This window comes from Mastigoproctus giganteus, chromosome 7, assembly GCF_048544385.1.
Source record: "Mastigoproctus giganteus isolate SK-2022 chromosome 7, ASM4854438v1, whole genome shotgun sequence".
Taxonomy (NCBI): Eukaryota; Metazoa; Arthropoda; class Arachnida; order Uropygi; family Thelyphonidae; genus Mastigoproctus; species Mastigoproctus giganteus.
In genome coordinates, this window is record NC_143581.1 from 131401181 (window position 1) to 131427525 (window position 26345).

Consider the following 26345-nt stretch of genomic DNA (forward strand, 5'->3'; position numbering starts at 1 on the left):
CTCAGCTGGACAGGTATTTCGAACGATCGGAGGGGTGAAATGGAAGTGTTTTTTTTTTTTTTTTGGCTGATGCTGCATAAGCTTGCTTTCTTGCATCATATGTCTCTACTAATTCTAATGCTAATGCTAATGTGCAACTGACCTTTTGGAATAGTGTTGTAATTCATCCACAGAGAAATAAGATATCTTATTGCTCTGTGAATTCAACTTTTCTTCGAAACAAAGGTGGCGCTAATATCGCATTCAAAGAAAATGTCTTATACTACAGTTTTGTTTGGCTGGTATTGAATTGATGTAAAGCTGTAAAGCATGGTATTACGTGTATTATTTTTGTTTTACATTCCTATGTATAGATGACAGGTAAGAATGAAATTATTAGTCACGTATCTTTTATCTGCTAAAATTTAGTCTTCGCTAGTTTTACAAAATGAAGTGGTTAAGCAAACGATATTTAAAATTGAAAATGCACCGACTTTCTTAATTTGAGCAGATATATGTGATCATATTAGCGTTAGTAGAGGCATATGATGCAAGAAAGCAAGCTTATACAGCATCAGCCAAAAAAAAAAAAAAAAAAAAAAAATCCTATTTTACACAGCTATTTGCTCTAAAAGTATGTCTAGTTCTTCCTTAAATTTGTTTAATCTATCAACTTCCACAACGACAGATGGAAGTTTGTTCTAGCAATCAACCACTTGCTCACTAAAGGCAGATTTCCACATATCTATTCTACAATTGTATTTCCTCAATTAGAATTTGTCCCTTTAGGCAAGTAGTAGTAGTAGTAGTAGTGGCACATGATGCAAGGAAGCAAGTGTAGGAGCTTAGGTGATTGCAAACTACTTTGAAGATACATATATTGGAAGAAGAAGCGGAGAGGCCGGCAATTACCCATTTTTGCCATCGAATTGTGGAATGTTTACACACGAACACTAAATGATCAGCAATGTACCAACAATGGCATGGAGGGGTGGCACAGGGGATTTCAGGTAACTTGTGCTACTTTATTCCCAAATATTTACCAATTCATTGATTCTTTAAAGAAACAACAAGGGCTACACAATTTCGAAATTACATAACTAATTGCTGGTAATTCAGGCAATCAAAGAAATAAGAATGACTTTGCATTTGTCAAGGTTGAACTTCAGTTGCCACTTCTTAGCCCATCTGCCCAAATTAACTAGATCCTGTTGCAGTAGCACACTGCCATTACTGTCATTAACAACCCTGCCAACCTTTGTGTCATCTGCAAACTTCGACATTAAGCCTGATATACCTTCATCAATATCATTGATAAATACACAAAACAACAGAGGACCCAACACCGAACCCTGTGGGACTCCACTAATAACATTAGTCCACGAAGAGCAGCACCCATTGATTACCACCCTCTGTCTTCTCCCACTTAACCATCCTTTTATCCATTGTAGCAACTTACCCTTAATACCATTCTGCTCCAATTTGTACAGTAGTCTTCCATGCGCAACAGTGTCAAAAGCTTTCCTGAAATCCAAGTATATGATATCAAAATTATTTTTTGCATCCAGTTCCTTTGTGACCACATCATAATAACCAATCAAATTTGTCAGACAAGACTTTCCCTTAACAAACCCATGCTGTGTTTGAATTATTGCTGCAGTCTTGTCTAGATGATCCTGCAATGCATCTTTAACCAGCGACTCCATTATTTTACCCGGAACAGAAGTTAAACTAACTGGTCTGTAATTACTCGTGTCACCCTTCGATCCACCTTTGTGAATTGGGGACACATTTGCACATCTCCAGTCCGTGGGAACCTCCCCTGAGTCCAAGGATGCTCTCATAATTATGGCTAAGGGTTTGCTTAGTTGCTTTGCCGCCTCCTTTAAAATAACTGGATAGATCCCATCCACCCCAGGTGCCTTTCTTATGTTTAACTTCAACAATTTCTCCTCCACTTTGCTCTCAGTTATTACAAAATCATTAAGCACACTGCTACAATTTGATAACCTTCTTCCATTTTCAAATTGTAATAATTCCTCACGCGTGAATGTAGATGCAAAATACTCATTCAGTTTGTTTGCTATCTGAGCAGGATCATCAACAGTCGAACCATCGATGTCAAGTGGACCAATCATATTCACCCCTTCCTTTTAGAGTTTATATAAGTAAAGAAATCCTTGCTGTGTTTCTTAGCATCTTTTGCCAAAGATTTCTCGTAATCTGCCTTCGCCTGCCGAACCTCCTTTGTGACCTGATTACAGACTAGCTTATATCTGCCACAGGCTTCTGCGTCACCTGATAATTTATATGCATCCCATGCATTTTTCTTCTCTGTCACGAGTCTCATTAGTTCATTTGATAACCATTTAGGCCTAAACCTTGAACGATATTTCTTAATCGGTATATAAAGTCTAGTAGCTTCCACGATTAATTCTTTGAATGCTTCCCACTTAGAATTTACTGTTTGTAACATCGTCAGTTGATCCCACTGTACAGAATTTAAAAACTGTCTAAGACCACTGTACTCCCCTTTACGGAAGCAAAAACCCTTTCCTTTACCCCTGACGGTAGTTACCTCTTTGAGTAAATCCCACTTCAGCACACTATGATCACTGCCACCTAGTGGTTCCTTTATCTGCAAATTCTTAATACACGAATGATCACTGCTGATAACCAGATCCACGATTAATTCTAAGAATATAGGCTAAGGTGATATAGGCTGCTGGTGCAGCCTATATCACCTTTTGTGCCCTTGAAAGATGATATCCGCTCTACAACGTCATCAACCTTTGCCCCTGGCAGACATACCCTGGTCCTGTTCCACCTATCCTTTTTACAAAATATATTCCCCGTATTATAAGTAAACTGAGCAAGAGGAAGAATCCTATCAGCATTGAGCCTGCTCAAGCCATTCAAGGCCTTATACACCTCAATCAGGGACTAACATCTGGTGAGTATGGGCTTAGCACACCCAGCGTCCTGAGCTGGATATCATCATTCATCTCTTTCTTGGTGATTCCTTTCTACTTCTCTCTCTCCCCCCCCCTCCCTCCCTCAGGGTAACTCGGGAATGTTTTTTGGCTGGTGCAGCCTAAGCCTCAGGCTTTCTTGCTCCATATGGCTAATAATAATAATCAGATCACCTTGCAGGTGCCTTGGCTCCAGATATTGCAATTTACAGAATTTAAGCCTTTCTTGGTAAGACACCCCCTTCATACCCCTCATCAATCTTGTTGCCTTCTTTGTACTCTTTCTAGCAACTGTACAACTGTACATCCTAAAATGAGGCTTCCATACCTATACACAATGCTCACGGCGTGGTCTACACTGCTCAGAAAAATTAATTTCTCACTATGCAATTACCCCCAGGTCTTTTTCATTCTCTACCACTGTGAGTGTAGTGTAGTGTAGTACCACACAGTTGGTACATTTCTCTGGGGTCACTTCTACCCATATGCAGCACTTTGCATTTGTTGCCATTTCTCAGTCCATCTGCCCAAATTTTCTAGTTGTGTTTCAGTAGCATGATCCTGCTCAGATAGCAAACAAACTGAATGAGTATTTTGCATCTACATTCACATGTGAGGAATTATTAAGGTTTGAAAATGGCAGAAGGTTATCGAATTGTAGCAGGATACTTAATGATTTTGTAATAACTGAAAGCAAAGTGGAGGAGAAATTGTTGAAGTTAAACATAAGAAAAGCACCTGGGGTGGATGGGATCTATCCAGTTATATTAAAGGAGGTATCAAAGCAACTAAGCAAACCCTTAGCCATAATTATGAGAGCATCCTTGGACTCAGGGGAGGTTCCCACGTACTGGAGATGTGCAAATATATCCCCAATTTACAAAGGGGGATCGAAGGGTAACATGAGTAATTACAGACCAGTTAGTTGAACTTCTGTTCCGGTTAAAATAATGCAGTCACTGGTTAAAGATGCATTGCAGAATCATCTAGACAAGACTGCAGCAATAATTCAGACACAGCATGGGTTTGTTAAGGGAAAGTCTTGTCTGACAAATTTGATAGGATATTATCATGTGGTTACAATGGAACTGGATGCAAAAAATAATTTTGATATCATATATTTGGATTTCAGGAAAGCTTTTGACACTGTTGCGCATGGAAGACTATTATACAAATTGGAGCAGAACGGTATTAAGGGTAAGTTGCTACAATGGATAAAAGGATGGTTAAGTGGGAGAAGACAGAGGGTAGTAATCAATGGGTGCTGCTCTTTGTGGACTAATGTTATTAGTGGTGTCCCACAGGGTTCGGTGTTAGGTCCACTGTTGTTTTGTATATTTATCAATGATATTGATGAAGGTATATCAGGCTTAATGTCGAAGTTTGCAGATGATACAAAGGTTGGCAGGGTTGTTAATGACAGTAATGGCAGTGTGCTACTGCAACAGGATCTAGATAATTTGGGCAGATGGGCTAAGAAGTGGCAACTGAAGTTTAACCTTGACAAATGCAAAGTACTGCATATGGGTAGAAGTAACCTGAGAGAAACATACCAACTGTGTGGTACTACACTTAAGGTGGTAGAAAATGAAAAAGACCTGGGAGTAGTTGTGCAGTCAGATATGAAGTTTTCTGAGCAATGCAGACAGGCTGCCAGGGCAGGTCATGTGGTTTTGTCAATGATATATAGGAATTTTGCTAGCAGGGAGAAGGAGGTGATTGTCCCTCTGTATAAGGCAATGGTCAGGCCACGCCTTGAGTACTGCGTACAGGGCGCCTCCGTAGCCAGGTGGGAAGGAGCAGCAGTGTGTAGCAGACGCTTCTTGATTAGACCTGGGTTCGAGCCCATCACCACCAAACACGGAAGATGCGGAAAGGTCAGAGAATGACCACTGCATATCCTGGAGCGATATGGCCTTAGTTTCTAATGCTCCTAAAAAAAAAAAAAAAAAAAAAAAAAACAAATAACAATAACTGCGTACAGGTCTGGAGGCCTCATTTTAGGAAGGATGTAGATTTACTTGAGCGTGTACAGAGAAGGGCAACAAGATTGGTGAGGGGAATGAAGGGATCCTCTTACCAAGAGAGGCTTAAGTTCTGCAAATTGCAGTGGCTGGAGACTAGGCACCTGCGCGGTGATCTGATTGAGGTGTATAAGGCCTTGAATGGGTTCAGCACGCTGAATTCTGATGGGATCCTTCCACTTGTTCAGATTACGAACCTAAGGGGACATAAATTCAAATTAAGGAAAGACAGATGTAGAATAGATGTGCGGAAATTTGCCTTTAGCCAGCGGGTGGTTAATTGCTGGAACAAACTTTCACCTGTCGTTGTGGAAGTTGATAGGTTGAATAAATTTAAGGAGGAACTGGACAGGCATTTGGAGGGAATGGTGTGTTTTTTTTTTTTTTGGCTGATTCTGCATAAGCTCATACACTTGCTTTCTTGCATCACATGCCACTACTACTACATACCGTCATTAACAATCCTGCTTACCTTTGTATCATCTGCAAACTTGGACATTAAGCCTGATATACCTTCATCAATATCATTGATAAATATAGGCACTCCCTGACTTAATTAATACTTGACTTCCATAAATTTGACTTTATGTAAGTTTTTACTGTCTGGTGTAAACTTAAAAAAATCAAACGCATTTTGTATCCTGTAAGAATAAATGGAGATATTGTGAAAATATTGCAATGTGAAGGCAATAACACATTGTTATTTTTGGTAATTCGTTCCAAGATCTCGGAAGTTAAAATTTCCGCTCTATAACTAAGCTATTTATCTCTCTAAAAGGTCATTTTTATAATGAAAATTGCACTACACTTTCATTGTTATCATATGTTCTATTATAAGAATCAATTTTGAATTACTTTGCGGTGTTTTTCTAAAGAACATTTCTGGAGCTCACTACCATAAAACAATTTGCACTTTTCAGTTTATTCGGCTTTTCTGTTAGTGCATCTAACTATAAACTGGTAGTAAACTATCTTATTGCATTTGCGATAATACTGATAACTGGAATTCTGTGGGTTTTTGCGTTATGTTATTATGGTGAAATGAGTTCTCTCTTCACTGAAATCTTCAATCATAAAAAACAAACTCCCAGAATCTTCTCCTCATTCCTATTTACTTATTACAATGATGAAGAGAAAGTGACCAACGGAAAGTGCAAGTGTTGGCAGGGCTAGAAAACGAAACAAAATTGATTTAGAAATAAAGATAAAAATGATTAAGAAATAAGGACAAAGTTTGTCCTCTATTGCACGGAATTAGGTCTTGCTGCTTCAACCAGTGAATACTATTTTAAGGGACAGTGCACTATAAAAGAACATCTTAAAGGATCAATGCATTTAAGATCAACAGTGATTGAAAAACAGTGTTCAGGTAGTAGTTGTAATAGTGACATGTGATGCAAGAAAGCAAGTGTATGAGCTTATGCAGCATCAGCCAAAAAAAAATTCACACAACCATTCCCTCTAAATGTTTGTCCAGTTCCTCCTTACATTTATTTAACCTATCAACTTCCACAATGACAGATGGAAGTTTGTTCCAGCAATTAACCACCTGCTGGCTAAAGGCAAATTTCCGCACATCAAATTTCCTCAATTTGAATTTGTCCCCTTAGGTTTGTAATCTGAACAAGTGGAAGAATCCCATCAGAATTCAGCGTGCTCAACCCATTCAAGGCCTTATACACTCAATCTGATCACCTCACAGGTGCCTAGTCTCCAGCCTCTGCAATTTGCAGAACTTTAGCCTCTCTTGATAAGAGGATCCCTTCATTCCCCACACCAATCTTTTTGCCCTTCTCTGTACACGCTCAAGCAAATCTACATCCTTCCTAAAATGAGGCCTCCAGACCTGTACGCAGTACTCAAACCGTGGCCTGACCATTGCCTTATACAGAGGGACAATTACCTCCTTTTCCCTGCTAGCAAAATTGCTGTATATCATTGACAAAACTCCATGACCTGCACTGGCAGCCTGTCTGCATTGCTCAGAAAACTTCATATCTGACTGCACAATTACTCACAGGTCTTTTTCATTTTCTACAACCTTAAGTGTAGTACTACACAGTTGGTACGTTCCTGTGGGTTTACTTCTTCTCATATGCAGTGCTTTGCATTTGTCAATGTTAAACTTAAGTTGCCACTTCTCAGCCCATCTTCCCAAATTTTTTAGATCCTGTTGCAGTAGTACACTGTCATTAACAACCCTGCCAACCCTTGTTTATCATCTGCAAACTTCGACAGTAAGCTTGATATACCTTCATCAATATCATTGAAAAATATACAAAACAACAGTGGACCCAACACCGAACCCTGTGGTACTCCACTAACAATGCTTTATGGAAAAGTAGCCCCTCTCATCTTGCCTCCCACATCTTGGCCCCAGCACATTTTGCCCCCCAGTAGATAATGAGTAGGTTACAAAAATGTAAATACAGTCAATTCTCGAAAACTCAAATTTTTATTGAAGTCCCAGTTCCTTTACTGGAGATTCAATGTTAAACTCTCTCGATTACTCGAACTGAACTTCCGATAACTCTTAACTTTTCCGGACAAATTTTCAAAATTACATTCGGATACAAATTGTCACGTAGCCTTTAAACTAATTTCTCCTCTTTTGTATGTCTTTAGGGTTCTCTTTCCATTGTGAAAGGATTAACTGGAACTGTTAATCCTTTCACAATGGAAAGAATACATACTCGACCACGAGGGCGATTGTCACGTGGTTAGTGACGGACATGGGGGGAGGGAACAGTGACTAATCTTAAGGAGTCTTTTCAGCAACAAGTGAATCTTGTTCTGATTTGTCTAAATTCAAACAATAAAAGTTCCTGCATCTGGCTCTCCTCACATTTCCTGGCGCAGTGGACAGCGCGCGTTTGCTGTTTTCGCCGCCTCATTATTGGTGGTGCATTGTGTGAACAAGCTGAGCGTCACAGGCAGTGCAATATCTGCATATTATTTTTGCATCTTATTTTTGCATATTATTATTAATCCTGTTTTGCATATTATTAATCCTGTGTGTACATTGGCAAAAAGTGTTTCGTCAATAAGAGGCAAAAGAAAATTGGTAGATGATGACAACCACATTTACGTGTTTTCAAAGAGAACTCTAGATGAAAAACATGGAATCCGGCTTCGTGAAAAATGTTCCACCTGCAAAGGGTGTGTTTGGAAGGCCCAGTTGTGAAAGTCGTTACTAAACATAACCATGCAGTTCAAGCTGCAAGGTCGGAAGCATTGCAATTGATTGGTCAAATATGGCAACATGCAACAACCACGAACGAACGGCCACAGTAAATTGTTGCATCAGTAATTGCAGAGGCTCATGCCAATGTTACGGCATTACTTTCTAAAAAGGATTCACTTAAGCGAACCATTCGTCATGTTTGATGCAACAATGGTACTCCTGCTTTACCGAGCAATCTTCAAGACCTAGTAATTCCGCAAAATTATCAAGAAATTATCATCGATGGCAATGTACAACAGTTTTTGATGTATGATTCTCAGGACGAACTGCTCCCGGGTTGCATGCTTATTTTTTCCACTAGTAACAAACTTCAGTTATTGGCGCATAGCCAGGAGTGGTTTTCTGATGGAACTTTTAGCACAGTACCCACACATTTCCAGCGCCTGTATACAATTCATGTGGTTCAATTCAATGCAGTTATTCCAGTGGTCTACGCACTTCTGCCAAACAAAACTCGTGCCACATACGTCAAGTTGCTTCAAGAAGTTAAAAATCTACAAGGTCTACAACCCCAGCGACTTATTACAGATTTCAAACACAGTGCCATGCAAGCCTTCCAACAAGAATTTCCTGGTATTGTAAATACCCGTTGTTTTTTTCATCTTTCCCAAAGCATTTGGCGAAAGATACAGAATGAAGGGTTAAAAGCCCGATACAAACAAGACCATGAATTTGCTCGTTGGATCCAAATGATTCCGGCATTGGCATTTATTCCTCCTGCTAACGTTATTCAAGCATTTGAATATTTAGTTGAAGCTGATGACTTCCCCATTGAAGCTATGGTGATTGCAAACTACTTTGAAGATACATATATTGGAAGAAGCGGAGAGGCCGGCAATTACCCATTTTTGCCATCGAATTGTGGAATGTTTACACACGAACACTAAATGATCAGCAATGTACCAACAGTGGCATGGAGGGGTGGCACAGGGGATTTCAGGTAACTTGTGCTACTTTATTCCCAAATATTTACCAATTCATTGATTCTTTAAAGAAACAACAAGGGCTACACAATTTCGAAATTACATAACTAATTGCTGGTAATTCAGGCAATCAAAGAAACAAGAATTATGCTGCAATTTCTGCTACAATCAAAAGAATAGTCCAAGATTTTCAAAATCGTAATGTGATTGATTACCTTAGAGGCATTGCATACAATTTCGAGTTTTAAACAATAATAATGTACATTTGTTCTATTAAAACAAATTAAATTAGAATTATTAAAAAATTAGGTGTATCATTTACATTTCTGTAGCCTACTCAATATCTACAGGAGACGAAATGTGCTGGGGGCGAAATGCGAGGGACCACTTTTCCGGATCCCCTAATAACATTAATCCATGAAGAGCATCGCCCATTGATTACCATCCCCTGTCTTCTCCCACTCAACCCTCCTTTTATCCATTGTAGCAACTTACCCTTAATACCATTCTGTTCCAATTTGTACAGTAGTCTTCCATTTGCAATAGTGTCAAAAGCTTTCCTGAAATCCAAATATATGATATCAAAATTATTTTTTGCATCCAGTTCCTTTGTAACCACATAATATCCAATCAGATTTGTCAGATGACTTTCCCTTAACAAACTCATGCTGTGTCTGAATTATTGCTGCAGTCTTGTCTAGATGATCCTTCAATGCATCTTTAATCAGTCACTCCATTATTTTACACGGAACAGAAGTTAAACTATGCGTTTAACTTCTGTCACCCTTCGATCGTGTCACCCTTCGATCCCCCTTTGTGAAATGGGGATACATTTGCACATCTCCAGTCGGTGGGGAACTCCCCTGAGTCCAAGAATGCTCTCATAATTATGGCTAAGGATTTGCTTAGTTCCTTTGCTGCCTCCTTTAATATAGCTTGATAGATCCCATCCTTCTTTGCTCTCAGTTATTACAAAATCATTAAGCATCCTGCTACAATTTGATAACCTTCTGGCATTTTTAATCCTTAATAACTCCTCATGTGTGAATGTAGATGCAAAATACTGATTCAGTTTGTTTGCTATCTGAGCACGATCATCAACAGTCAAACCATCGATATCAAGTAGACCAATCAGATTCATCCCCTTCCTTTTAGAGTTTATATAAATAAAGAAATCCTTGCTGTTTTTCTTAGCATCCTTTGCCAAAGATTTCTCGTAACCTGCCTTCGCCTGCCTAATCTTTGTGACTTGATTACAGACTAGTTTATATCTGCCATAGGCTTCTGTGTCGCCTGATAATTTATATGCATCCCATGCATTTTTCTTCTTTTCCACGAGTCTCATTAGTTCATTTGATAACCATTTAGGCCTAAACCTTGAACAATATTTCTTAATAGGTATGAAGTTTAGTAGCTTCCACGATTAATTCCTTGAATGCTTCCCGTTTTGAATTTGCCGTTGGTAACATCATCAGTTGGTCTCACTGTACAGAATTTAAAAACTGTCTGAGACCACTGTAGTCACCTTTATGGAAGCAAAAACCCTTTCCTTTACTACTGATGGCAATTATATCTTTAAGTAAATCCCACATTAGTACACTGTGATTACTGCCACCTAGTGATTCCTTTATCTGCAAATTCTTAATACACGAATGATCATTGCTGATAACCAGATCAAGAGTGTTACCCTCTCTGGTTGCCTCTCGAACATGCTGGTATATAGAAGATAGAAAAGCCATTAATAATATGGATGGAAAATCAGATTCAGAAGCGAGTGCTCCTGAGTTTAACGGCCATTCAAGCAAAAGCAACAAGTATTAATGAAGATATTAAGGATAAGGATTACGGCGAACTCAAAGTCAAATTTGTGGAAAGCAATGGGTGGTTTAGTAGGTTCGAGCATCCTGCTGGTTTCCAGAACGTTAAAGTATGCACTGAAGTTGCCAGTGTGATTTTGCAGCAGCAGAGAAATTTTGTGACGTGTTAGAAAAAACCCCTTCTAAATTTCTACAGCCCTCGACCTCTACAGTGGCTTACTTATCAACTGGAGATGTTGATTCTGGCAACAATGCTCGAAAAGTAAAACCTGCTGACATTATGCCTGTCCCCTCCCTTTTTTTTTTTTATAATTTTGAAATTTTTGTAATTGCACACTTTTGTAATTTTTCCTACGCGTGAGATAAAAGAAAATTTAATAAATAATTCTATTTACATATTCGTTGAACATTTCTTATTTGCTTCAATCAAATTCATCAAGCTTAGTTGCGAGTGCTAATAAGCATTTAGGGAAATTCCGACTTACATAAGTCAGGGAGTGCCTGTATACAAAGCAACAATGGGCCGAACATTAACCCCCTGTCCCTTTCATGCTCCTTTTTGAATTGGAGATACATTTGCATATTTCCAGTCTGTGGAAACTCCCCTTAGCCCAAGGACACCCTAATAATTATGGCTAAGAGTTTGCTTACTTCCTTTCTTACTTTAATACAACTGGATAGATCCCATCAACCCCAGGTTCCTTTCTTATATTTAACTACAACAATTTCTCCTCCACTTAGCTCTTAGTTAATACAAAATCACTAAGCTCCCTGTTAGAGTTTAATAAACTTCTGTCCTCTACTACCCTACAGAATTCCTTGTGTGAATTTAGATGCAAAATACTCCTTTTGTTTGTCAGCTATCTGAGCAGGATCATCAACAGTCAGACCATCGATATCAAGTGGACCAATCTGATTCATCCCCTTCCTTCTAGAGTTTATGTAAGTATAGAAGTCTTTTCTGTCTTTCTTTGCATCCTTTGTCAAAGATTTCTCATAATCTGTCTACACTTGCCTAACATCCTTTGTGATTTGATTACAGACTAGCATATATCTACCATAGGCTTCTGTGTCGCTTGATAATTTATATGCATCCCATGCATTTTTTTATTTTTGCCACGAGTCTCATTAATTCATCTGATATCCACTTATGCCTAATCCTTGAAGAGTATTTCTTAGTTGGAACAAAAAGCCTAGCAGCTTCCAATATTAACTCCTTGAATGCTTCCCATTTAAAATTTGCTTAGGTAACATCATCTGTTGGTGGTCCTACTGCACATAATTTAAAAACTGGGACCATTGAAGTCACCGTTATGGAAGTAACCCTTCCCTTAACAACTGATGGTAGTAACGTCTTTAAGTAAATCCCACATCAGTACACTGTGATCACTGCTACCTAGTGTTCCTTTCTCTGCAAATTCTTAATGCATGAATAATTGCTGTTATCAAGAGTATTAGTCCCTTTGATTGCCTCTCGAACATGCTGCTGTAGAAAATAATTATCCAGTAAATCCACAAAAGTCTTGCTATTGTGCGCATGATCAAGCCACAAGTTCCAGTCAATATCTGCTCAAAATTAAAATTCTCCATTATGAAGACATTCTCATTACTGGCCTACTCTATTTCTCTGTACGGTTGTTTGTTGTACTCATCAGTCATTAGGCCTATAACACATCCCTTCTCTCATTTTTGTTTTCCCAGTGCTTATGTCACAACAAACTGACTCAACATTGCACTGTCCATCTATGTCAAATGGATGCACTTCCTTAGATTTTGTATTTCTTAACTAACAGCATAATCCTTCCTGTCTATCCTTTCTGTGCATATTGTACTCCTCATGTTCCATTTCTGTACTGCTTTTATCTGTGTGACACCATGTCTCTGATATCCCAAAAATATTCATCTTGGATTTCCTGACCAGGACTTAAAATTCATTAGATTTATTTTCTATAATCCCAGCATTGGTGTACATGCCACTGTTCTTACTCTTAGTTATCCTAACTCAGCCATGTATCAGGGCAATATTTACATATAAGCTAAACAAGCTACATCTTAGAGCCTCACATTACAAGGGACATCAGTCCATCTTAAACAATCCTTTTTTAATATTTTCACAGGTGAACTATAAGACAAAACAGCCTAATATATGTTATTGCTTAGGGCCACAACAAGTATAAATCTGGCTCTGCCATGTATTTACTTGTTCCATGATTTCTGGGACTGCCACCAGTCCGTGAAATCCTCAGCACCTTGCCTTCCAGGCCGCTGCTTAGTCTTATAGAAGTAGTGCAAGATTCACTTTCACCTCTACCTGCAGCTACTGTTAATCTTTTAGTCTGTGAATCCTCCCAATCTAGCAGGTTTCCGACCTATCTAACACTGCCTCGATAGCATCAGCAAATATTACTGTTATTATTAGCCATATAGTTCAAGGAAGCCTGAGGCTTATGCTGCACTAGCCAAAAAAAAATTCCTGAGTTACCCTGTGAGACAGACAGTCAGAAATAGAAGGGAATCACCAAGAAAGAGAAGAATGATATCCAGCTCAGGACCCTGGGTGTGCCCAAGCCCATACTTACCAGTGGTTATATTCTTGCACCCTTTCCATTTAAGTGTATCCCATCTCTGTAGAAGCAGTCTCTTCTGTTAACATAGTTAAGTTATAAATAAGTAAAATTGAGCTTACTTTCCAGGTTATCAAGTGGAATTTATTTACATATTTTATTGAAATTATTAGGGAAGACCTATGAGGTCTGGCCATTTTTCTTAGACCTCATAATTTTCAGTTTTTTCTTCCAAAAATTGGTATATTTTCACAGAAAAAGGCTAGAAAAGCGTTAGTATTTTTAAAATAGAAAATGCATTCAAATTGTCATTTACTTTTGTGTCCTGTTCCATGAAGTAACTGGACTTCTTTTCACTTCAGACAGTGCTTAGGTAATATCCAAATATATTACCCCCCCCCCCCAGCCTTATATCTATATTGTTAAGTAGCTGGAAATAGAGTATTATTGCATTTATGTATGGCATAACAAAGCTACTATTGTTGTGGAACAATTTCCTCTTTAAGAGCACAAAAGGTGATTTACCTGATGGCCTAATTTCGAAAGAATAAGTGGAAGTTCATGAAGAGTGCCGTGTCAAATAATTCAGACCTGTACAGATTGTGCAAGGTTCATGGAATAGACTTTTTCTCATGAGTTATGCTTGTTAACGGAAGGGGATTTTTTTTTTTTTTTTTTGTAGAGATGGAGGCACACTTTAGTTTAAAGGATGTAAGAATATTTGTTGATCCTATTAAGGCAATGCTACATGGTTACGAAAACTGCTAGTTTTGTGGTGGGGAAGATATAAAAATTAATAGTTTAATGACAGCTACAAGCAGTGGTCTAATTCTTGCATTGCATCAATTGAGATTTGTAGTGGCCTGGAAGGAAGGAAGGGGCAGTTACAAGCCCTTTTAAGGGTTAACATGAGATCAGTAATTATATGGGGCTGTGTTACAGTTACTAAAAACATGGACAGACAAATTTATTTACATACGTACTAATGCTATGAGCATAGTAAATAAATAATGAGTTTGAAGTATTGGTTAAGTCATAACAAATGCTGACATAGGAATATCAGGATGTGATGTCACTCAGATATTGGTGATGCAGAATTTAAATATGGTGAGCACAGTGTGTATAGAAAGGATTGATATGATGATGGGGTTATACTTTTTTTGGAATCTAAATTGGTACAATCGGTAAATATACAATAGTAGTATAATATTGAGTCTAATGTGACATAAGTGTTAGAAAAACAAAAATGAGAGTAGGAATCATTTATTCTGTGTAACATGAAACAATTGAAGAACAACCTATTCAGAATAAAATATGAATTTTGAATATATAACATAATTATTTTTAAAAAATTAAATGTTTTGTATATATATAAATATAGTCGGACCTCTATATAACGAAATTGATCATTCCCTTGAAAAATTTCGTTATAAAGAAATATAATGAAAAATACTGTAAATTCGGAAATATAGTAAAAGATTGTAAATAAATCAGAAATAAGTGGGAATGAATAAATTTTCTAACATTTTAAAACAGTTAATATATATATATTAAGAAATAACTACTTACATAATGTGCATAATGTATTAATACACTTTTAAGAATTATGTCGTAAAATATTTGGTTATTTTTTGTTGTACACTGGATTTTACTGTATAGCATTAGCAAAGGCACATGATGCAAGAAAGCAAGCTTATATAGCATCAGCCAAAAAAAAAAAAAAAAAAAAAAAAAAACCCTTATTTCACCCATCCACTCTCTCCAAATGTTTGTCAAGTTCTGCCTTGATATCAACTTCTACAACGACAGATGGAAGTTTGTTCCAGCAATCAACCACCTGCTGGCTAAAGGCAAACTTCCGCACATCTATCCTACAACTGTCTTTCCTCAATTTGAATTTATGCCCTATCAGGTGATTATTCTGAGCAAGAGGAAGAATCCAATCAGCATTGAGCATGCTCAAACCATTCAAAGTTTTATACACCTCAATCAGATCACCTTGCAGGTGCCTTGTCTCCAGACACTGTAATTTGCAAAACTTAAGCCTTTGTTCTTAAGAACAACCCTTTGTTCCATTCACTAATCTTGTTGCCCTTCTCTGTACTCGTTCCAACAGCTCTACATCCTTAAAATGAGGCCTCCAGACCTGTAAACAGTACTCAAGGTGTGGTCTGACCATTGCCTTATACAAGGGGATAATCATCTTATCCCGGCTAGAAAAATTCCCATATATCATTGACAAGACACCATAAGCTACTCTTGCAGACCGTCTGCACTGCTCAGAAAATTTCATATCTGCCTGCACGATTACCCCAAGTTCCTTTCATTCTCTACCACTGTCAGTGTGGTACCATAGAGTTGATACGTTACTCTGAGATTACTGCTTCCCATATGTAGTACTTTACATTTGTCAATGTTAAACTTCATTTGCCACCTCTCAGCCCATCTGCTAAACTTTCCTAGATCCTATTGCAGCAGTGTACTGTCTTTAGTGTCATTAACAACCCTGCCAATCTTCGTATCGTCTGCAAACTTGGACATTAATATCATTTATAAATACAGAAAACAACAATGGAGCCTGAGGGATACTCAGGGTTCAGTGTTGATCCACTAATAACATTAGTCCATGAAGAGCAGTGCCCATTGATTACCTGGCGCCTCCGTAGCCAGGTGGGAAGGAGCAGCAGTGCGTAGCACACGCTTCTTGATTAGACCGGGGTTCGAGCCCGTCACCACCAAATACGGAGGATGCGGAAAGGTCAGGGAATGACCACCGCATATCCCGGAGCAATATGGCCTTAGTTGCTAATGCTCCTAAAAAAAAAAAAAAACACCAAGCCCATTGATTACCACTCTGTCTTCTCCTACTCAACCATCCCTTTATCCATAGCAGAAATTTGCCTCCAATGCCACGCTTCTCCAATTTGTGCAGCAGTCTTCCATGTGCAACAGTGTCAAAGGCTTTTATAAGATCCAAATATATGATATCAAAGTTATTCTTTGCATCCAGTTCCATTGTGACTACATCAAAGTATCCAATCAAATTAGTCGGACAAGACTTCCCCTTAGCAAACCCATGCTGTGTCCAATCTATAACTGAAGTTTTGTCTAGATGATCCTGCAATGTGTCTTTAACCAGCGCCTCCATTAATTTCCCTGGATCAGAAGTTAAACTAACAGGTCTGTAATTATCTGTGTCTTCCTTTGATTCTCCGTCATGGATTGGGGTCACATTTTCACATCTTCATTCCACGGGTACATCTCATGAGTCCAGGGAAGCTCTCATAATTTTGGCTAAGGGTTTGCTTACTGCCTTTGCCGCCTCCTTTAATATAACTGGATAGATTCCATCCACCCCATTCCATTCATCTATATCAGGTGCCTTTCTTGTGTTTATCTTCAACAATTTCTCCTCCACTTTACTCTCAGTTATTACCAGATTATCTAGCTTACTGCCAGAGTTGAATACACCTCTGGCATTCCCCTCCTTGAATAACTTCTCATGTGTGAATGTCGATGCAAAATATTCATTCAGTTTGTTAGCTACATGAGCAGGATCATCAACAGTTGAACCATCGATATCAAGTGGACCAATCTGATTAATCCCCTTCCTTCTAGAGTTTACATAAGTAAAGAACTCTGTGCTGTTTTTCTTTGCATCCTTTGCCAAATTATCTCGTAATCTGCCTTCGCCTGACTAACCTCCTTTGTAACTTGGTTAGAGATCAGCTTATATCTATCATAGGCTTCTGTGTGACATGTTAATTTATATGTATCCCGTGCATTTTTCTTCTCTGTCACATGTCTAATTAGTTCATTTGCCATCCATTTAGGCCTAAATCTTGAACAATATTTCTTTGTTGGTATGAAAAGCCTAGTAGCTTCCAAGATTAATTCTTTGAATGCTTCCCATTTTGAATTTGCTGTTGGTAACATCATCAGTTGGTTCCACCGTATAGAATTTAAATACTTTCTCAGACCACCGTAGTCACCTTTACAAACGCAAAAACCCTTCCCTTTACCTTTGATGGTAGTTACCTCTTTGAGTAAATCCTACTTCAGCACACTGTGATCACTGCCACTTAGTGGTTCCTTTATCTGCAGATTCTTGATGAATGAAGAATCATTACTGATAATCAGATCACAAGTATTATTCCCTCTAGTTGCCTCCCGAACATGCTGCTGTAGAAAATAATCATCCAATAAATCCACAAAAGCCTTGTTAGTGTGTGAGTGACCAACCCACAAAATCCAGTCAATATCCGGGAAATTAAAATCCCCCATTATAAGACACTGATTTACTGTCCCACTCTATTTCTCTGCACAATTGCTCATTATACTCATCAGATTCATTAGGCCTATAACACACATCTACTCTCATTTTTCCTTTCCCAGTGCTTGTTTGGGTAAAGTGCCAGGCAGGCACTTTACCCAAACAGACTTGACATTGCATTGTCCACCAACATCAATTGGATGCACTTCCTTAGATTTTATGTGTTTCTTAACTAACAACATAATCCCTGCTCCCTTCCTGTCCTGTTTTTTTTTTTTTTTTTTTTGGTAGTTGTTGGTGCATAGGCTTCTGTAGCCATAATGCACCTCCCAAGGTTTTTGCAGTACTTTGATCCAAGCCCAAGGCAGGATACAAACCCGTGACCTTTGGGTTGCCAGGCAGGCACTTTACCCACCCGGCTGGCCCGGTCGGCTTCCTGTCCTGTCTATCCTTTCTGTACACATTGTACTCCCCAAATTCCAGTTCTGCACTGCTTATGTCTGTGTGACACCATGTCTCTGATAACCCAACAATATCTGCCTTTGATGTCTTGACTAGCACTTCAAGCTCATCAAATTTAATAACTATACTCCTAGCATTGGTGTACATGCAAGTATACATATACCTGTTTCTACTCTTAGTTACCCTAACACAGCCCATGTATTTACTTGTTCCACTATGACTCCCAGCTGTCCTGGAAATTCTCATTGCCTTACTTTCCAGGCTGCTGCTCAATTGTATTTCAATAGAAGTAGTGCTAGAATCACTTTTACCTCTGCCAGTGACTACTGTTAATCTATTAGTCCATTTATCCCCCCAAGCTAGCAGTTTTCCGACCCACCTAATTCTGCCTCGATAGCATCAGCAAATATTCTTGCACCCTTTCTATTTACATGTATCCCATCCCTGTAGAAGCAGTCTCTCCTGTTAACAAACACAGACCAGGCTGAAAAAAATTCTACCCGTTGAGCCTTGCCCAATCTCTCAGGGCCGAATTGATCGACAAGGCTCTAATCATATACTCCCTACTATATTGTTCATAAAAGTTTTTTTGTATATTTATGAGAAAATATAGTTAATCAAGTATATTTTCTTCCCACTGAAGGCCTCGACGCAGTTTCAAATGCTGCTAACATTTCTTGTTTGTAAGGTTTAATGTTGCCCTTATTTTCATCCCACTCATCGTCGATATTGTCACTAGTTCTTTAAATACGCTCCAAAATTTTGGAGTCACTCGGATATTCAGCTACTATAACATCGTTATCAACTCCTAAAAATTCACCAAGAACAATTTCTCCACTGATCAAACCTCGCTCGGAACTCTTCCCAAGATTGTTCAATGTCTTGTAGTAGTTCATCCCTCTCATCATTCTTAATTAGTGTTTTAGCAAAACCTGCTCTTTGCAAAACAATTCCTAATCATTGTTTCCATTACACCTTGACTCCACACTTTTGCCAACTCTGATATGCATATCCACAAATCTATAACAGAATCAATAGGTTGGTTGGTTTCTATTCTCAGTATGCACCTTCTGTTGTGTATTTTCAAATACTTGGCCCATTAGTTGCAATTTAGACAAGGTATTCAGGGGGGGAAGAAAACACGCTTCACACTTGTAAGTTTTGAAATTACAGAGTGAAGGCGGGCAGGGCAGTTGTCGAAAATCAACGAATTTTTCTGTTTTCTTTCGCCATCCTTCTGTTAAAATTTAAAATCCACTGCTCAAAAATTTCACTTGTATCCGAGATTTTTTATTGTAGTTATAGTCCAACTCCAATGACTTTACTCCTTCGAAACATTGGGGTTGGTTTCCTTTTGCCTATTACCAAAAGCTTAAGTTTTTTTATTACCAGCCATATTTGCACCAGCCAAGAGTTTTACCACCTAAACATTTATAACCTTAAAAGTCAGTGTCTTGTTCAACAAACATTTAAAAAATAGACCTGTATCACATTGAAAATGTCTTTGGGCTCTTAATCCTACATATATTTTTCAAAACTGTTTCTTTCCGGTGGGTATAGTATTCTTTAATTGCAACTCCACTTTCATCAGAAATAACTTTTTCGAGTAAGTCATGCACAAATCTTTAAATTTGTCCAGCCAACCAGAACTGGCTTGGAATGTTTTATGTCCCAGAAAAGATGCATACTCCATAGCCTTTTCTTTTATTAATGGCCCTGATATCAGCATGTTTTGGTTGTGAATCAACTTCATTCACTTAAAAACTGCTTCATCTATATCAGTGGTTGGCATCCTGTGGCTCGCAAGCCACATGCGGCTCTCTGAACATGTAACTGCGGCTCTTTAACTTTAGCCCACATGAAGCAGAATTTAAAATGGAGTTAGAAGACTTACAAATCAAGGTCATGTGGAGTTAAAGACTAAAATGCCTTAAAACTGAAATTGGGGATTTGGATAGGCAAAAGCCTGCCCTTGCAATTCTGCACAAATTGACGGCAATAGATGAGTTGAAAAAGCAAGACCAAATTCTGTTCGATGCATGGAGTAGCTTACTGGACAAGAATATAAATATGAAAATATCTGCGTTTGGACTTCTCAGTTTTTTGTTCAACGTATTTCTGCGACCAAATATTTTTGAACATGTACTATATTAAAAATAAATCAAAATGCCTGAACAATGCGAGTCTCTCAGCATGTTCCAACCTTTTTGGAAGTGATCACTTCCCTGTGATAACCGCTCTGTGGAGTGGGAGACATTGCCACCCATTGAGGATTCTGCTGTGGAATATTGATCAAACTGACTGGAGTGCTTTCAAACATCTGGCAACATTTAATACCATCACAGTCAGCGAGGATCCAAGTAATGTCGCGGTGAGGTACATCACAGAAAGTATTGTTCAAGCAGCAGTAACAGCAGTTCTAAAGACATTGACTTAGTTTCCACCATTTTAACACTAAGGAACACATTTGTTAAAGTGTCTGCCAGAGCATCTTTCCTACCTGAGTTTCTGGCCCTCAAACAAAAAGCAACATTTGAAGTTATCTTCTTATAAATGGGAGGCATATCAGCCTTTCACAGAATGGAATTGAAAGTGGCCCAATCTCTACTCATGCAAATGCCATCAGGCCAGATGACATACATTATGAGATGATCAAACAATTTTCATCTGAATTTGTGGATTGACTTGTTTGTGTATTCAGCAGAATCTTCTTGAAGACCAGTTTCCAGATACCTGGCATAAGGCAACTGTGCTTGCCTTTCCCAAGCCAGGAAAGGATCCAAAATTTCAAAATAATTACCACTCATTCTGACAAGCTGCTTGTGTAAGGTCCTGGAAAGGATGGTCAATGTGCGCCTTGTGGTAATTAGAAGCTAATGACCTCCTCACCAAAGAACAGTGTAGCTTCTGAAGGAACAGGTCAACACTCAACCATTTAATAAGATGAGAAACATCTATTTAAGATGCGGTCCTCAAACACGAGCACCTGGTGTCGATTTTTTTTGAAAAAGCATATGACATGGCTTGGAGATTTGGAATCTTAAAAGATATCTTGGTGTTAGGGTCATCTAGCCCTTTTTATTAAAAATGTTCTATTGAACCGCTCATTCCAAGTTCATGTTGAGGAGGGAGTCGCCCAAGTGTCACTTCTAAGTGTTACACTTTTTGCTATCAAAATGAATTCTATTACTGAACAATTTTCTCCAACTGTGAATAGTGCCCTCTTTGTTGATGACTTTAACATATTTTCACAGTCATGTAACATGAGGGTTATCGAAAGACAATTGTAGAATACTATAATACTATTGACCACATCAACTCTTGGGCAATGGCTAAAGGTTTCTGGTTCTCATCTTAGAAGACCATCTGCATCCACTTTTGTCACAAACAGAACCTTCTGTTTGCGACAAACAGAAGATTCCTTTAATTCTGCTTCACCCTGAAGCAGAATTAAAGCTCAGACACATATTCATTACAGTACCACCCAATACAAAATTCTTGTGGCTTGTATTTGATAGTAAGTTTACATTCCTTCCACATATCTGTCAATTGAAGACCAAGTGCATAAGAGGACTGAACCTCGTTTGTGCCAACTCATCTAATAACTGGGAAGCAGACTGCTGTATTTTACTCCACCTCTATCATGACTGATCTAAATTGACTGTTTCCCAAGTGTATGCATCTGCTAGATACAGTGTACTACGATGGCTAGGCCCAGTTCACCAAGCCATCTGCATTGTTACTGGAGCATTTCGAACATCACCTATCTGGAGTTTGTCTAAGCAGCTGAACCACCTCTCTCACTTTGACGAATGTAATTGTCGCTAAAATATACCTTTAAAATGAAATCCCTGCTAGACCACCCTATGTGGACATTTGTTTTCGAGCCGTGATGGGAAAATCTATATAAGACTTGTCAGACTGCCAATCGTCCCTTTGGTATTTGTGTTCAAGAGACACTCAGACAGCTGAATATTATGGTAGGCAATGTTGCCGAGTCACTGAAGCAACCCCTCCCGCTCTGGTATGCCCATGTTCCAACATGTGACTTCTCCATTCATAAGAGGGGGAAAGCCAGCACTTGACCATCTGTCTACTTGCAACTCTATACTTTACATCAATCTGCTTATTCTGATTTTCTGCTTGTCTTCTCTGCTGCAGTTTTCCCTGACAGTACTTTATCTGTGAAGATTCTTCGTGAGGGCAGTATATGCTCTACAGAATTGTATGCTATAGAGATAGTTTTGGACCACATTAAAACTAATAAATATGAACGGTGTATGGTATTCACAGATTCCTTAAGTGCATTACATCTATCAATGATGAGATATAATCCTTATTTAGTCCTGTCCTGGGAAAAGCCATACTCTCATTATGAATCGGGTTCAACATCTGGTTCTGCTGGATCCCAAGCCACATTAGGATCAGAGGTAATGATCTGGTAGATGCCACAGCCAGATCATCACAATCTCAGAACAGTCTTAGCCTTTAGTCCCCTATACAGACTACAGGCATATGATACACTCCAAATTATTCTCCCAGTGGCAACAATCTTGGTGTGTGCAGATCATGAATATACTATCAGATGAATCCTGTAATTCAACAGTGGCAGTCTGGTCTGCACAGGAACCGGATGGAGGAAGCTATTCTTGCTCGCCTCCACATGGGATACAGTCATCTTACTAGTTCATGCTTAGGGCAGATGACTGTCCTATATGTGAGAATTGTGAAAATGTTTTAACCATTCAGCATATTTTAATCAAGTGTCCACATTATAAACATGAATATGTATATTTTACAGCATTTAGTCACCTGACTGAGCCTTATACACTCAGTCATATTTTATCCGACAATGAACATGTTAGCTGTTTTTAATTATTTAAAGTCCTTAAACATTTTTAGTCTTATTTAAAATATATCTTATATACCACTGATATACCTTTATCGTTATCCCTTTTGACAAAGGGAACTAACTTTTTAGATTACTGAAATATTTTAACCATAATCTTTTCTGTGATATGGTTTTAGCTCATTATAAGCCTTAGTTGTTAATGTGCCAGTTAAACCTAAACCCAGATGTGGGAATAACATTCCATGGTAGGGTGGATTTGAGATTTGTACAATATGAATGCAGCAAATTGTTTGGAAGAAAAGTAATGGTGAGATCATAACCCAGAAGATCCAGTTTTTTGATGCAGAAGAAGCGATACTTGTGATGCAAAGAGACATTTAAAAGCCAGGGTAATTCCTAATAGAGATGTAATCTTGTTTAGAAATCTGGGTGTTGTCAGAAATAAGCATAAGAGCAGTACTCTTTTTTGCGAGAAATAAGACAAGCCTTGGGTTTTAGAAGTATTGAAGTTAATTATCTTCACCTCATTGGAGATTTACCTGGTGATATACATTTAAGGAATTGCCAGTGGATATTTGCAGAAGTGAGGCCATTTGTGTAGAGCAAGGCTTTTAAAGTGGAAGGTGGAATCTAGTGTTCTATCATCTGCAAAAGTCTTTCGATGGATATTCCTTTCCTCTACCAATTAACAATGTATAGTACTGGTTTGCCAGGTGGTTTCACATGATTGCTGTCAACTCTGTGTATGTGTGTTAACTGCTTAGTCAAAGCCTTGGTGATATGCTAATTTTACTGCATTATTTAAACACAAACAGTGTACAAACTCTGGATGAATTTCTAGAGTAATGGTAATACAGTGTTGTATCACGAACCTTGCTCCAACTTCAGTCCAGCAAGGGAATACAATTGAGAAGTTTCTTTGCTTTAAGATTGTTATAGGTAAAAGTGTTTTCTGCCAGGGTTACTTTTCCAGATGCCAATGCTTGGATATCTCATGTTTTTAATTTGAATTACCTTATCAGTTTATTTCCCCTTACGAAATATCTTACTCCTGCAGCATTATATGTAACAAGGAAATTGTTGTGAAGGTTATCAATAGTTTGCCAGATCAATCCACTTAACTTTGTCATTTTGTGAAATTCCTAAATATTGTCTGAAGGTAGCCAATTTAATCTGGCTTGTTATGTTACTGTCTCTGTACCAACAAGTCCTTAATGACAATATTTGTCCAGAGGACTGGTTAGTTTATAAAGTTGTTGCGATTCCTTAAAAATGGGGAAGTATAGCTGTAGAGGATTTTTGACTGAATTCAATTGGGTTTCCTTTCCTGAAAATTCTTGAAACTGATTTTGCTTTCTATATCTAAACAAGTTAATTTTAATAGAATTGAAATTTCTTATTTTGGGAGTGAACCTACAGATACTTGTCTGAATCAGTCTCAAAGATCAGTAAATCTTGGAAAGAAAGTAAAGAATTTAATATTTGTGTGGCATTTGACTCCATCCAGATAATGGTGTTACTGTATCCCTCAACAAATTATTTAATTAGTGGATTCTTGTTGTCCCTCTTTAATATTCAGTTTTGTTAAGTTGTAAATTGGCATTTTTTTAAATTAATTTTCAGAGCTCATTTGTTCCATTTCCCTTAGTTTGCCTCATGGCAGGACTCTCTCTCTCTCTCTCTCTCTTGGACATTTTATTTGCTGCTATTCTGATTCCTCCCTTGATGGTTAATCCAAACTTCGTCACTTATGCAGATGACTTTAGCATTAGTTAGAGGCATATGATACAAGAAAGCAAGCTTATGCAGCATCAGCTGAGGGAAAAAAAAAAAAAAAAGGTTCTGCCTTGAATTTATTCAAGCTGTCAACCTCCACAATGATAGATCTAAGTTTGTTCCACTTATCAACCACCCCCTGGCTAAAGGTGAATTTCCACACATCTATTCTACAATGTCTTTCCATAAGTTGAATTTATGTTCCCTCTAATGGTAGAATCCCATTAGCATTGAGCTTGCTCAAACCATTCAAGGCTTTATACACCCCAATTAGATCATCTCACAGGTACCTAGTCTCCAGAAGCTGAAATTTGCAGAACTTAAGCCATTCTTAGTAATACCAACCCTTTGTTCCACTCACCAATCTCGTTTCCTTCTCTGTACTCGTTCCAGCAGCTCTACATCTTTTCCTAAAATGAGACCTCCAGACCTGTATACAGTACTCAAGGTGTGGCATGAACATTGCTTTATACAAGGGGACAATCTCCCCCTTATCCCTGCTAGCAAAATTTCTGTGTATTATTGACGACACCATGAGCTACCCTTGCAGCCTGTCTGCACTGCTCAGAAAACTTCATATCTGACTGCACAATTACCCTCAGGTCCTTTTCATTCTCCACTACCCAGTTGACACGTTACTCTGGGGTTACCCATATGCAGTACTTTACATTTGTCAGGCGCCTTCGTAGCCAGGTGGGCAGGAGCAGCAGTGCGTAGCACACACTTCTTGATTAGACCAGGGTTCGAGCCCATGACCACCAAATACAGAGGATGCGGAAAGGTCAGGGAAAGACCACCGCATATCCCCGGAGCAATATGGCCTTAGTTGCTAATGCTCCTAAAAACCAAATGACAACATAGCAACAACAACCTTACATTTGTCAATGTTAAACTTCAGTTGCCATTTCTCATCCCATCTGCTCAACTTTTCTAGATCCTGTTGCAGTAGCATACTATCATTACTGTGATTAACAACCCTGCCAACCTTCATATCATCTGCAAACTTAGACATTAACCCTGATATACCTTCATCAATATCATTGATAAATACCGAAAACAACAATGGGCCCAGCACCGAACACTGGGGGACTTCACTAATAACATTAGTCCACGAAGATATTAATCCATTGATAACCACTCTGTCTTCTCCCACTCAACCATCCTTTTATCCATTGTAGCAACTTGCCCTTAATGCCACACTGCTCCAGTTTGTACAGTAGTTTTCCATGTGCCACAGTATCAAAAAAGTAAAGTAAAGTGCAGCCATTATCAACCCACTGCAGGATGGAAACCTCCTCAACAATTCATGCTGAGAGAAATGGACCATAATCTGCCACGCTGGTCCAGTGCGGGTTGGCAGATCGACCGTATTCAGCAGTCAGGGGCTTGAACCCCGGTCTACTCAAAGAGCGTGTGCTACTGCACTCCCGCTCCTGCCCACTCGGCTACAGAGGCCGGT

The 26345-nt window shown here is 38.6% G+C and overlaps 1 protein-coding gene across 4 annotated transcripts in view; it reads left to right on the top strand.

The window, feature by feature from the left end:
- The first annotated feature begins 237 nt into the window (after positions 1-237).
- The window catches only part of c12.1 (spliceosome-associated protein CWC15), a 274176-nt gene continuing 248068 nt past the window's right edge, over positions 238-26345 (top strand). For all 4 annotated transcript variants that reach the window (XM_090377905.1, XM_090377903.1, XM_090377906.1 and 1 more), the window contains exon 1: positions 238-360. The gene's annotated coding sequence lies outside the window, so the exon portion shown is untranslated. The remainder of the gene's footprint in view (positions 361-26345) is intronic.